Source organism: Pristiophorus japonicus, chromosome 12 (genome assembly GCF_044704955.1).
Source record: "Pristiophorus japonicus isolate sPriJap1 chromosome 12, sPriJap1.hap1, whole genome shotgun sequence".
Lineage (NCBI taxonomy): Eukaryota > Metazoa > Chordata > Chondrichthyes > Pristiophoridae > Pristiophorus > Pristiophorus japonicus.
The window spans coordinates 74974451-74986521 of record NC_091988.1 but is presented as its reverse complement, the minus strand read 5'-3'; positions in this window follow the sequence as shown (position 1 = coordinate 74986521).

Genomic DNA, 12071 nt, shown 5'->3' with positions numbered 1-12071 from the left:
TGTAGAGTCTCCCTCCTTCCACACTGGATGTTGTTGGTTTTTCCCCCTCTCTCCAACTCCTTGCAGAATGGTAAAGATGTTAAATGTTTTCTGCTTTTTCCTCCTCTCCCTCTGGATAAAAGTTGAAAGTGAAGCCCCTTCCTTCCTTCTGTTCCTGGGCTGGTCTCAGGGCTCTCCAGGCAGGAGCTCAAGTTGCTTGCTGCTCCTCTCACTGCTCACAGCTCCAACTGAGCAGGACACGCCTCCACTGCTCTACGATTGGTCCTTGTGCATGAAACTCTTTTTGGAGTTCACCTGCAAAAACATAAAACATGTATCCGTGCCACCCGAACTGGATGACACACACAAGACATTTACAAGGCCCCTTTTTTATTTATTTTTTTGTGTTTTTTTTTTGGGGCACTAAAATCAAATTTTTCCTTTTTCCAGTGCCCCCTATAAAAGGAGAGGGGGACACTAAAAGCACCGGCAATTAAAACAAATTAAACTTTAAAACGTAAAATCAAATTAAAATTTGGTTGCCGGGCGTGATGATGCACTCCAGTCCCTCCGGTGCCCACCTCTCGCGGAAGGCCGCGAGCGTACCGGTGGACACCGCGTGCTCCATCTCCAGGGACACCCTGGATCGGATGTAAGAGCGGAAGAGAGGCAGGCAGTCAGGTTGAACGACCCCCTCGACCGCCCGCTGCCTGGACCGGCTGATGGCACCCTTGGCCGTGCCCAGGAGCAGTCCTACGAGGAGGCCCTCGGACCTACCCGCTCCCCTCCGCACAGGGTGCCCAAAGATCAGGAGAGTGGGACTGAAGTGCAGCCAGAATTTCAGGAGCAGCCCCTTCAAATAGTGGAACAGGGGCTGCAACCTTGTGCATTCAATAAAAACATGGAACACGGACTCCTCCAGACCGCAGAAATTGCAGGCGGCCTGGGAGTCCGTGAACCGGCTTAAAAATTTGTTGCACGGCACTGCTCCGTGCACCACCCTCCAGGCCAAGTCCCCGATGAATAGTGGGAGGACCCCTGCGTAGAGTGCTCTCCATCGGGGACCCCCGCCTCCTCCGGACGGCAAGATGGTACGCCATGGCGTGTCCGGACGGCCGGCGAGGATGGCAAAGTTGAGGGTGTGCAGGAGCAGCCCGTACAGGAAACCCCTCCGCGCGGAACTGAAAGGCACGGAGGGGATTTCCCCGAGGCGGCTCAAGTTGTGAGGCGCCGGCCCCCGAGGGAGGTTCCGGGGTTTGGCGCCGATGAGGAATTCCGTCCGGACGGGGGTCAGTTCGGACGGGATCTCCCCACGTGCTTGAGCCTCCTCGATACACCTAACGGAGTCAGGGCCCAGAGCTGTTTTTAGCGACTCGATGGCATCGGCCGCGCGGCGGACGTTGGCAGAATTTAGGCGCCGCGCCAGCGTGACTGGCGCCATCCAGCCCGCTCCTCCGCCATCGAGCAGGTCCCTGACCCTGGTCACCTCACCAGCCACAGCCCTCTCTTCCGACCGCCACATGAAGCCTCGGCCGTGGAGGTACGGATTCCCGAGCAGCGGTTCCTGCAGGACGGCCGCCACTCCAGCCGGCGGAGAGCTGCGCTTGGTGGAGACTTTGTTCCAGACCCTGATGAGTTCCCTGTAAAAGACAGGCAGCTCCCGGAGGGCGGTCCTGGCACCCCCCAAGTTCACAAACAGGAGCTGCGTGTCATAATTGAGGTCGAGCTGCTGGCGGAAGAAATACCTCGCCAGAGCACACCACCTAGGAGGGGGCTCGACGTAAAGGTATCTCTGCAGGGTCTGAAGACGGAAAGTCGCGAGCTGGGCGCTGACGCACACCAACGACTGACCGCCCTCCTCAAGCGGGAGACTCAAGACCGCGACAGAGACCCAGTGCTTCCTGTTGTTCCAGAAGAAGTCCACCAGCTTCTTCTGTATCTTGGCGACAAACGCAGGGGGAGGGGTCAAAGTGACCAGCCGGTACCACAGCATTGCGGCCACCAGCTGGTTTATGACTAGCGCTCGACCCCTGTAGGACAGCACTCGGAGCAGTCCTGTCCAGCGCCCTAGGCGAGCGGCGACCTTGGCCTCCAGCTCCTGCCAGTTCGCCGGCCAGGCTTCCTCGTCGGGGCTAAGGTAGACTCCCAGATAGAGGAGATGGGTCGTGCTCCAGGCAAAAGGCCTGAGCTCCTCCGGCAGGGAGTCCACCCGCCACTGACCCACCAGGAGTCCGGAACATTTCTCCCAGTTGATCCTGGCGGAGGACGCGGCCGAGTAAATCTCCTGGCACTCACGCATCCTCCGCAGGTCAGCGGGATCCTCTACCGCGAGGAGCACGTCATCGGCGTAAGCCGAGAGGACGACCTCCACGCCCGGCCCTTGCAGAGCCAGTCCCGTCAACCTCGTCCGCAAGAGGCGCAGGAAAGGCTCCACGCAAACGGCGTATAACTGGCCGGACATGGGGCATCCCTGGCGCACCCCTCTCCTAAAGCGAAGGGGCGCCGTCAAGGACCCGTTAACCTTAATCAGACACTCCGCGGCGGCGTACAAAAGTCGGATCCGGGCGACGAAATGCGTCCCGAACCCGAAAGCGCGCAGAGTTCCGAGCAGATAGTCGTGATCCACCCTGTCGAACGCCTTCTCTTGGTCGAGGGATAGGAAGGCGACCGACAGACCAGCCTCCTGGGAGCAATGGATGAGGTCCCGGACCAGATGGATGTTGTCGTGGATTGTCCGGCCCGGGACCGTGTATGACTGGTCGGGGTGGATCATGTGGTCCAGCACGGCACCAAGGCGAGCAGACATCGCCCTGGCGAAGATTTTGTAGTCCGTGCTGAGGAGGGAGACCGGGCGCCAGTTCTTAAGGAGGCGGAGATCGCCCTTCTTAGGCAGCAGGACGATGACTGCCCTGCGCCAAGAGAGGGGCATCTCCCCGGTCGCCAGACTTTCCCCCAGGACCCGCGCGTAGTCGCCCCCCAGGACGTCCCAGAACGCCCTGTGGAACTCCACGGTCAGCCCGTCCAGCCCCGGGGATTTTCCCCTCGAGAGCCGGGCGAGGGCACCGGTCAGCTCCGCCAGGCTTAGCGGAGCTTCCAGATTTTCGGCGCCCTCCGGGCTGACCTTCGGCAGGTCCTCCCACAAAACTCTACGCGCTTCCTCGCTGGACAGATCCGGAGAGAACAGAGCCCCGTAATATTCACGGACCCTGTTGTTGACGCCCTCCGGATCCGAGACGAGAGAGCCGTCGTCGGCCAGCAGCGTCAAGAGCTGCTTACGGACACTCTGCCTTTTTTCCAGCGAGTAGAAGAAGGGGGAGCCGCGGTCCAGATCCCGCAGGAACCGGATCCGCGACCTCACGAACGCGCCTCGGGACCCGACGAGCTGCAGGTCCTTCAGCGCGGCCTTCTTCGCTTCGTACACCGTCCGCAGGGCCGGGTCCTGGACGACTTGACCGAGACGGGCTTCCAGGTCGAGCACCTCTTTTTCTAGGCGCCCGACTCTGGCCGCCCGCCTCTTGGTCGACCCCCTCGCGTACTCTTGACAGAAGACGCGGACGTGAGCCTTGCCCACGTCCCACCATAGCCTCAAGGAGGGGAAGCCCCCCTGCTTCCTTCTCCAGTCGGACCAGAATCGACGGAACGAGTCCTGGAAACGCACGTCCTCCAGCAGCCGGTTGTTAAAGTGCCAGTACGCGGACCCCGCCCTCGCGCGGAGCGAAGCGAGCTCCGCCCACACCAGGTGGTGGTCCGAACACGGCACCGGCCGCATGGAGGCCGCCGGGACGCAGGAAACGTACGCCCGAGACACGTAAAGGCGGTCGACTCTAGACCATCCAACTCCAGGCCTCACCCAAGTAAAGGCGCTGGAGTCGGGGTGGAGATTTCGCCAGACGTCCACCAAGTCGAAGGACCCGACCAGGTCCCTCAACTTCTCCATCGCCGTCATGCACTGCGGGGCACCGGAGCGGTCCCTCGCCTCGAGGGTGCAGTTAAAATCCCCCCCGAGGACAATGCAGTCGCCGACGTCGACGGAGCCAAGAAGAGCGGACACCTCTTCAAAGAAGCGCGTTTGCTGCGGGCCGGGATGAGGGGCGTACACGTTCACGAGATGGAGCGGCACGTCCCCCAGGCGAACCGTTACGTGCAGCAAGCGGCCTGGCACGGGCTCCTCGACCCCCAAGATCTCCGGCTGAAAATGCGGGCCCAGCAAGATGGCCACCCCACTAGAAATGGCGGTGAGGTGGCTCATGCGGACCTCTCCTTGCCATTCCAGGAGCCACGTGGCTTCGTCTCCCGGAACGGTGTGGGTTTCTTGCAGGAAGCACACCGCATATTTCCCCTCCCGCAGGAGCGAAAAATTGTCAAATCTACGGCGTGCCCCTCTGCCGCCGTTGATGTTGAGGCTGGCTATGGTTATCTTCATGGCAAAAGCATAGTGCAACCTCTACCTTAACCTATTGTGGGGGAGGGAGCGGAGTCTTTTGTTGAACTCCGCTCCCTCCGCAGCCCAGCGAGGAGTCCCTCGAGCTCGCGCAGCTCAAGGTGCTGCTCCTTTGTCAAGGGCCCGCCCGCGGCCAAGGTTTTAACGGCGGCGCGGACGGACCCCTTGATCAGCTCCGGCTCGGACCATTTTTCCAGGGCCAGTCGGGCTTGGTCGCGGCGACCCCGGCTCTGGGCCAAAAAGTCCCGGAGTTCCTTTGCAGGAACGAGGAGGGCCTCAGCGGCGGCCGCGAGCAGATCCACCGCCTCACTGGCGGTGGTCTCTAGGTCTTCACCCGCGTCCCCCACCGAGTCCCCGTCCTCCTCCGGGAGGTGGCCGCCAGCAGCCAGCCCATCGACCGCACAAGGTACGGCAAATGAACCGGCCGCTCCAACCGGCCCTGGCACTGCCCCGATCCCACCCCCAGGATCGTCGGCAGAGGAGTCCCCACTGGGCTCTTTTAAAAATGGTGCTGGGTCGGGAAATGACAGCGGAAGGGGTTCCCCCTCCGCCCCAGGAACCGGAGAACAAGGAGAGACCCGGCCATAGGAAATCCCCAGGCCCTCCAAGTGCTCCAGCTCCAAAGTAAGGGGCGAGGGTGGGTGTTCCTCCCCCTCCCCGCTGCCACCCCCCGGCCCAGCATCTACAGTTTCATTAAAATCAATATATTTTGTTTCTGCCGGGTCGAGCAACTCCCGGGGGAAGTTGGGTAATAGCTGGGCGGGCTCAGGTTCGGTCTTTTCGGCCTCGCCCGCCTCAGTCCCCGGGACGCCCGGCCCGGCGGCTACGCATTCCTCCGCGGTCCCCACGCCCCCCACGACAGGCAGATCTTCCACTCCATCCCCGGGAGGCAGAGGCTGGGCAGCCTCAACTGTCTCACCCTCCCCGGGGAAAGACTCCTCGCGCCTGCAGCGCAATTTGGGGGCGCTGGTGGGGGACGCGGGACACGCGGCGGGCACCGACTCCTCCGCGGAGGGATATTGTTCCCCCTCCGCGTCATTGGGGCGGTGCCTCTTTTTGTTCCTGGGGGCGCGCGGAGTCAGGGAGACCTCCATGTCTGCCGAGGCCTCCCGCTCCGCCCCCCCCTTTTCCTTTTCTTGCCCGCGCCCGGGCCCCTCTGTGGTGTTGTTCAAGGGCTCGGGCACGGGCTCGGGGCACCCCGCGCTCGCCGGTGACGGGGTTGGGCTGAGCGCGGTGGTCAAATTATCCGGCGCACCGAGGGGACCCGCCTCTTGATGTTTTGTCTTCTTCCGCGCCTTCTTTCCGGTCGGACGCTCTCCCTCCCCCCCGCCGGAGGCCCTGAAAACAAAGGCCTCCGACGATGCCCGCGCACCCATGGCTCCCGGCACGCGGACGCAACTAGGGGGAGGGGTGGCGGCAGCGCCAGCCTTGGCCGCCTTCGGTGGTTTGGCGGCCTTGGAGGCGGGGCAGTTCTTGCGAACATGCCCCACCTCCCTGCAGGCATGGCACCGCACGCCGTCCGACGTCCAGAAGACGCGGTAGGCAGTCCCCTCGTGCACCACATTAAAGTGCCCTTCTGTCATGTCCTCCCGCGCCAGCCGGACAAAGAGCTGGCGGCGGAAGGAGAACACGTGGCGCAGGCTGTTCTCCCTGAGGCCGAGCGGTATGGGGTTGATCCCCGACCTTACCTCCCCCAGTTGTTGTAGGTGAGGGAGGAGGAGCCCAGCGGGAACAAAGGGCGGGACGTTCGACACGATGACCCTCTGCGCGGTGGCCTCGAGAGGGTCCACCGGCAGGAACGTCCCGCCCACCGTGAGCCCCTTTTCAAGGGCCAGGGACACCGCCCGCTCCGACCCCAGGAAGAACACGGCCTTCCCAGACATCTTGGAGGCTGCGACAATGGCCGAGGGGCCGACTACCCCAGCCATCGCCCGCACGCACTCCTCGATGCTCATTGTGGGGTGAGTGTAGCTCTTGACCCCGTGTTTTTTAGTTATTAGTCTGAAGGGTGGCAGGGCAGCGGCCGGCGCAGGAGGTGCCGTGGATGTGGACACCGCCTGCGCATACGACCTTGCTGGCCCTGCCACCGGCGTGGATGGGGTCGCCATCACGGGGTCCCTTTAAGGGCTACACCCACCCCAAAGTCACAGGCCTTAATGGTCTTTATTAGGCCTCTTGTAGATTGACTGAGCAGAGGAGCCCTTAATGAGGTACCTCTCCCCTAGTTGGCAATTGGGGAGGGGCCTTGCTCCCTCTGCTCAGTTGTCTTAAATGTTTTTTTTTTTAATTAAATTTGGAAGAAAGAGGCTCTCAGAGAGAGAGGGGAGAAACAGAGTAACAGAGAAAGAGAGAGGGGGGGTGGGAAGGGGGGGGCTGCGAGGGCAGGTCTCCCCTCGCAGCTGTGGGTGGGTGCACTCCCCAGATGGCAAAACACAAAAGTCCTTGGGGTGGTCTTCAGGTGGGGGGAGAAGATGTCTTCACCTGGGGTAGCTGGAGCCACCAGGCACTCCTAACGATCTTTAATTGGGTGATTAATAACAATCTTCAGCCTGGTAGCTCCAGCTATCCCAGGCTAGGCAAATGTGGGGGGGGTGGGGGGGGTTCCAATTGTGGGGGGGGGCCTAGTTGTAAGCACGGCCCCCACGCACACTACCACACACACACACACCCCCCGCGATGTTCCGGCCCTCAGTGGTCTTCTTTCCTCCCCCCACCGAAACAACAAAGTCTGTTTGGGGAAATGCACCAACACCCACCTGTTGAAATGTAGAGTCTCCCTCCTTCCACACTGGATGTTGTTGGTTTTTCCCCCCTCTCTCCAACTCCTTGCAGGATGGTAAAGTTGTTTAAAAGTTTTCTGCTTTTTCCTCCTCTCCCTCTGGGTTAAAGTTGAAGGTGAAGCCCCTTCCTTCCTTCTGTTCCTGGGCTGGTCTCAGGGCTCCCCAGGCAGGAGCTCAAGTTGCTAGCAGCTCCACTCACTGCTCACAGCTCCAACTGAGCAGGACACGCCTCCACTGCTCTCCAATTGGTCCTTGTGCATGAAACTCTTTTTGGAGTTCACCTGCAAAAACATAAAACATGTATCCGTGCCACCCGACCTGGATGACACACACAAGACATTTACAAGGCCCCTTTTTTATTTATTTTTTTGTGTTTTTTTTTTGGGGCACTAAAATCAAATTTTTCCTTTTTCCAGTGCCCCCTATAAAAGGAGAGGGGGACACTAAAAGCACCGGCAATTAAAACAAATTAAACTTTAAAACGTAAAATCAAATTAAAATTTGGTTGCCGGGCGTGATGATGCACTCCAGTCCCTCCGGTGCCCACCTCTCGCGGAAGGCCGCGAGCGTACCGGTGGACACCGCGTGCTCCATCTCCAAGGACACCCTGGACCGGATGTAAGAGCGGAAGAGAGGCAGGCAGTCAGGTTGAACGACCCCCTCGACCGCCCGCTGCCTGGACCGGCTGATGGCACCCTTGGCCGTGCCCAGGAGCAGTCCTACGAGGAGGCCCTCGGACCTACCCGCTCCCCTCCGCTCAGGGTGCCCAAAGATCAGGAGTGTGGGACTGAAGTGCAGCCAGAATTTCAGGAGCAGCCCCTTCAAATAATGGAACAGGGGCTGCAACCTCGTACACTCAATAAAAACATGGAACACGGACTCCTCCAGACCGCAGAAATTGCAGGCGGCCTGGGAGTCCGTGAACCGGCTTAAAAATTTATTGCACGGCACTGCTCCGTGCACCACCCTCCAGGCCAAGTCCCCGATGAATAGTGGGAGGACCCCTGCGTAGAGTGCCCTCCATCGGGGACCCCCGCCTCCTCCGGACGGCAAGATGGTACGCCATGGCGTGTCCGGACGGCCGGCGAGGATGGCAAAGTTGAGGGTGTGCAGGAGCAGCCCGTACAGGAAACCCCTCCGCGCGGAACTGAAAGGCACGGAGGGGATTTCCCCGAGGCGGCTCAAGTTGTGAGGCGCCGGCCCCCGAGGGAGGTTCCGGGGTTTGGCGCCGATGAGGAATTCCGTCCGGACGGGGGTCAGTTCGGACGGGATCTCCCCACGTGCTTGAGCCTCCTCGATACACCTAACCGAGTCAGGGCCCAGAGCTGTTTTTAGCGACTCGATGGCATCGGCCGCGTGGCGGACGTTGGCAGAATTTAGGCGCCGCGCCAGCGTGACTGGCGCCATCCAGCCCGCTCCTCCGCCATCGAGCAGGTCCCTGACCCTGGTCACCTCACCAGCCACAGCCCTCTCTTCCGACCGCCACATGAAGCCTCGGCCGTGGAGGTACGGATTCCCGAGCAGCGGCTCCTGCAGGACGGCCGCCACTCCAGCCGGTGGAGAGCTGCGCTTGGTGGAGACTTTGTTCCAGACCCTGATGAGTTCCCTGTAAAAGACAGGCAGCTCCCGGAGGGCGGTCCTGGCACCCCCCAAGTTCACAAACAGGAGCTGCGTGTCATAATTGAGGTCGAGCTGCTGGCGGAAGAAATACCTCGCCAGAGCACACCACCTAGGAGGGGGCTCGACGTAAAGGTATCTCTGCAGGGTCTGAAGACGGAAAGTCGCGAGCTGGGCGCTGACGCACACCAACGACTGACCGCCCTCCTCAAGCGGGAGACTCAAAACCGCGGCAGAGACCCAGTGCTTCCTGTTGTTCCAGAAGAAGTCCACCAGCTTCTTCTGTATCTTGGCGACAAATGCAGGGGGAGGGGTCAAAGTGACCAGCCGGTACCACAGCATTGCGGCCACCAGCTGGTTTATGACTAGCGCTCGACCCCTGTAGGACAGCACTCGGAGCAGTCCTGTCCAGCGCCCTAGGCGAGCGGCGACCTTGGCCTCCAGCTCCTGCCAGTTCGCCGGCCAGGCTTCCTCGTCGGGGCTAAGGTAGACTCCCAGATAGAGGAGATGGGTCGTGCTCCAGGCAAAAGGCCTGAGCTCCTCCGGCAGGGAGTCCACCCGCCACTGACCCACCAGGAGTCCGGAACATTTCTCCCAGTTGATCCTGGCGGAGGACGCGGCCGAGTAAATCTCCTGGCACTCACGCATCCTCCGCAGGTCAGCGGGATCCTCTACCGCGAGGAGCACGTCATCGGCGTAAGCCGAGAGGACGACCTCCACGCCCGGCCCTTGCAGAGCCAGTCCCGTCAACCTCGTCCGCAAGAGGCGCAGGAAAGGCTCCACGCAAACGGCGTATAACTGGCCGGACATGGGGCATCCCTGGCGCACCCCTCTCCTAAAGCGAAGGGGCGCCGTCAAGGACCCGTTAACCTTAATCAGACACTCCGCGGCGGCGTACAAAAGTCGGATCCGGGCGACGAAATGCGTCCCGAACCCGAAAGCGCGCAGAGTTCCGAGCAGATAGTCGTGATCCACCCTGTCGAACGCCTTCTCTTGGTCGAGGGATAGGAAGGCGACCGACAGACCAGCCTCCTGGGAGCAATGGATGAGGTCCCGGACCAGATGGATGTTGTCGTGGATTGTCCGGCCCGGGACCGTGTATGACTGGTCGGGGTGGATCATGTGGTCCAGCACGGCACCAAGGCGAGCAGACATCGCCCTGGCGAAGATTTTGTAGTCCGTGCTGAGGAGGGAGACCGGGCGCCAGTTCTTAAGGAGGCGGAGATCGCCCTTCTTAGGCAGCAGGACGATGACTGCCCTGCGCCAAGAGAGGGGCATCTCCCCGGTCGCCAGACTTTCCCCCAGGACCCGCGCGTAGTCGCCCCCCAGGACGTCCCAGAACGCCCTGTGGAACTCCACGGTCAGCCCGTCCAGCCCCGGGGATTTTCCCCTCGAGAGCCGGGCGAGGGCACCGGTCAGCTCCGCCAGGCTTAGCGGAGCTTCCAGATTTTCGGCGCCCTCCGGGCTGACCTTCGGCAGGTCCTCCCACAAAACTCTACGCGCTTCCTCGCTGGACAGATCCGGAGAGAACAGAGCCCCGTAATATTCACGGACCCTGTTGTTGACGCCCTCCGGATCCGAGACGAGAGAGCCGTCGTCGGCCAGCAGCGTCAAGAGCTGCTTACGGACACTCTGCCTTTTTTCCAGCGAGTAGAAGAAGGGGGAGCCGCGGTCCAGATCCCGCAGGAACCGGATCCGCGACCTCACGAACGCGCCTCGGGACCCGACGAGCTGCAGGTCCTTCAGCGCGGCCTTCTTCGCTTCGTACACCGTCCGCAGGGCCGGGTCCTGGACGACTTGACCGAGACGGGCTTCCAGGTCGAGCACCTCTTTTTCTAGGCGCCCGACTCTGGCCGCCCGCCTCTTGGTCGACCCCCTCGCGTACTCTTGACAGAAGACGCGGACGTGAGCCTTGCCCACGTCCCACCATAGCCTCAAGGAGGGGAAGCCCCCCTGCTTCCTTCTCCAGTCGGACCAGAATCGACGGAACGAGTCCTGGAAACGCACGTCCTCCAGCAGCCGGTTGTTAAAGTGCCAGTACGCGGACCCCGCCCTCGCGCGGAGCGAAGCGAGCTCCGCCCACACCAGGTGGTGGTCCGAACACGGCACCGGCCGCATGGAGGCCGCCGGGACGCAGGAAACGTACGCCCGAGACACGTAAAGGCGGTCGACTCTAGACCATCCAACTCCAGGCCTCACCCAAGTAAAGGCGCTGGAGTCGGGGTGGAGATTTCGCCAGACGTCCACCAAGTCGAAGGACCCGACCAGGTCCCTCAACTTCTCCATCGCCGTCATGCACTGCGGGGCACCGGAGCGGTCCCTCGCCTCGAGGGTGCAGTTAAAATCCCCCCCGAGGACAATGCAGTCGCCGACGTCGACGGAGCCAAGAAGAGCGGACACCTCTTCAAAGAAGCGCGTTTGCTGCGGGCCGGGATGAGGGGCGTACACGTTCACGAGATGGAGCGGCACGTCCCCCAGGCGAACCGTTACGTGCAGCAAGCGGCCTGGCACGGGCTCCTCGACCCCCAAGATCTCCGGCTGAAAATGCGGGCCCAGCAAGATGGCCACCCCACTAGAAATGGCGGTGAGGTGGCTCATGCGGACCTCTCCTTGCCATTCCAGGAGCCACGTGGCTTCGTCTCCCGGAACGGTGTGGGTTTCTTGCAGGAAGCACACCGCATATTTCCCCTCCCGCAGGAGCGAAAAATTGTCAAATCTACGGCGTGCCCCTCTGCCGCCGTTGATGTTGAGGCTGGCTATGGTTATCTTCATGGCAAAAGCATAGTGCAACCTCTACCTTAACCTATTGTGGGGGAGGGAGCGGAGTCTTTTGTTGAACTCCGCTCCCTCCGCAGCCCAGCGAGGAGTCCCTCGAGCTCGCGCAGCTCAAGGTGCTGCTCCTTTGTCAAGGGCCCGCCCGCGGCCAAGGTTTTAACGGCGGCGCGGACGGACCCCTTGATCAGCTCCGGCTCGGACCATTTATCCAGGGCCAGTCGGGCTTGGTCGCGGCGACCCCGGCTCTGGGCCAAAAAGTCCCGGAGTTCCTTTGCAGGAACGAGGAGGGCCTCAGCGGCGGCCGCGAGCAGATCCACCGCCTCACTGGCGGTGGTCTCTAGGTCTTCACCCGCGTCCCCCACCGAGTCCCCGTCCTCCTCCGGGAGGTGGCCGCCAGCAGCCGGCCCATCGACCGCACAAGGTACGGCAAATGAACCGGCCGCTCCAACCGGCCCTGGCACTGCCCCGATCCCACCCCC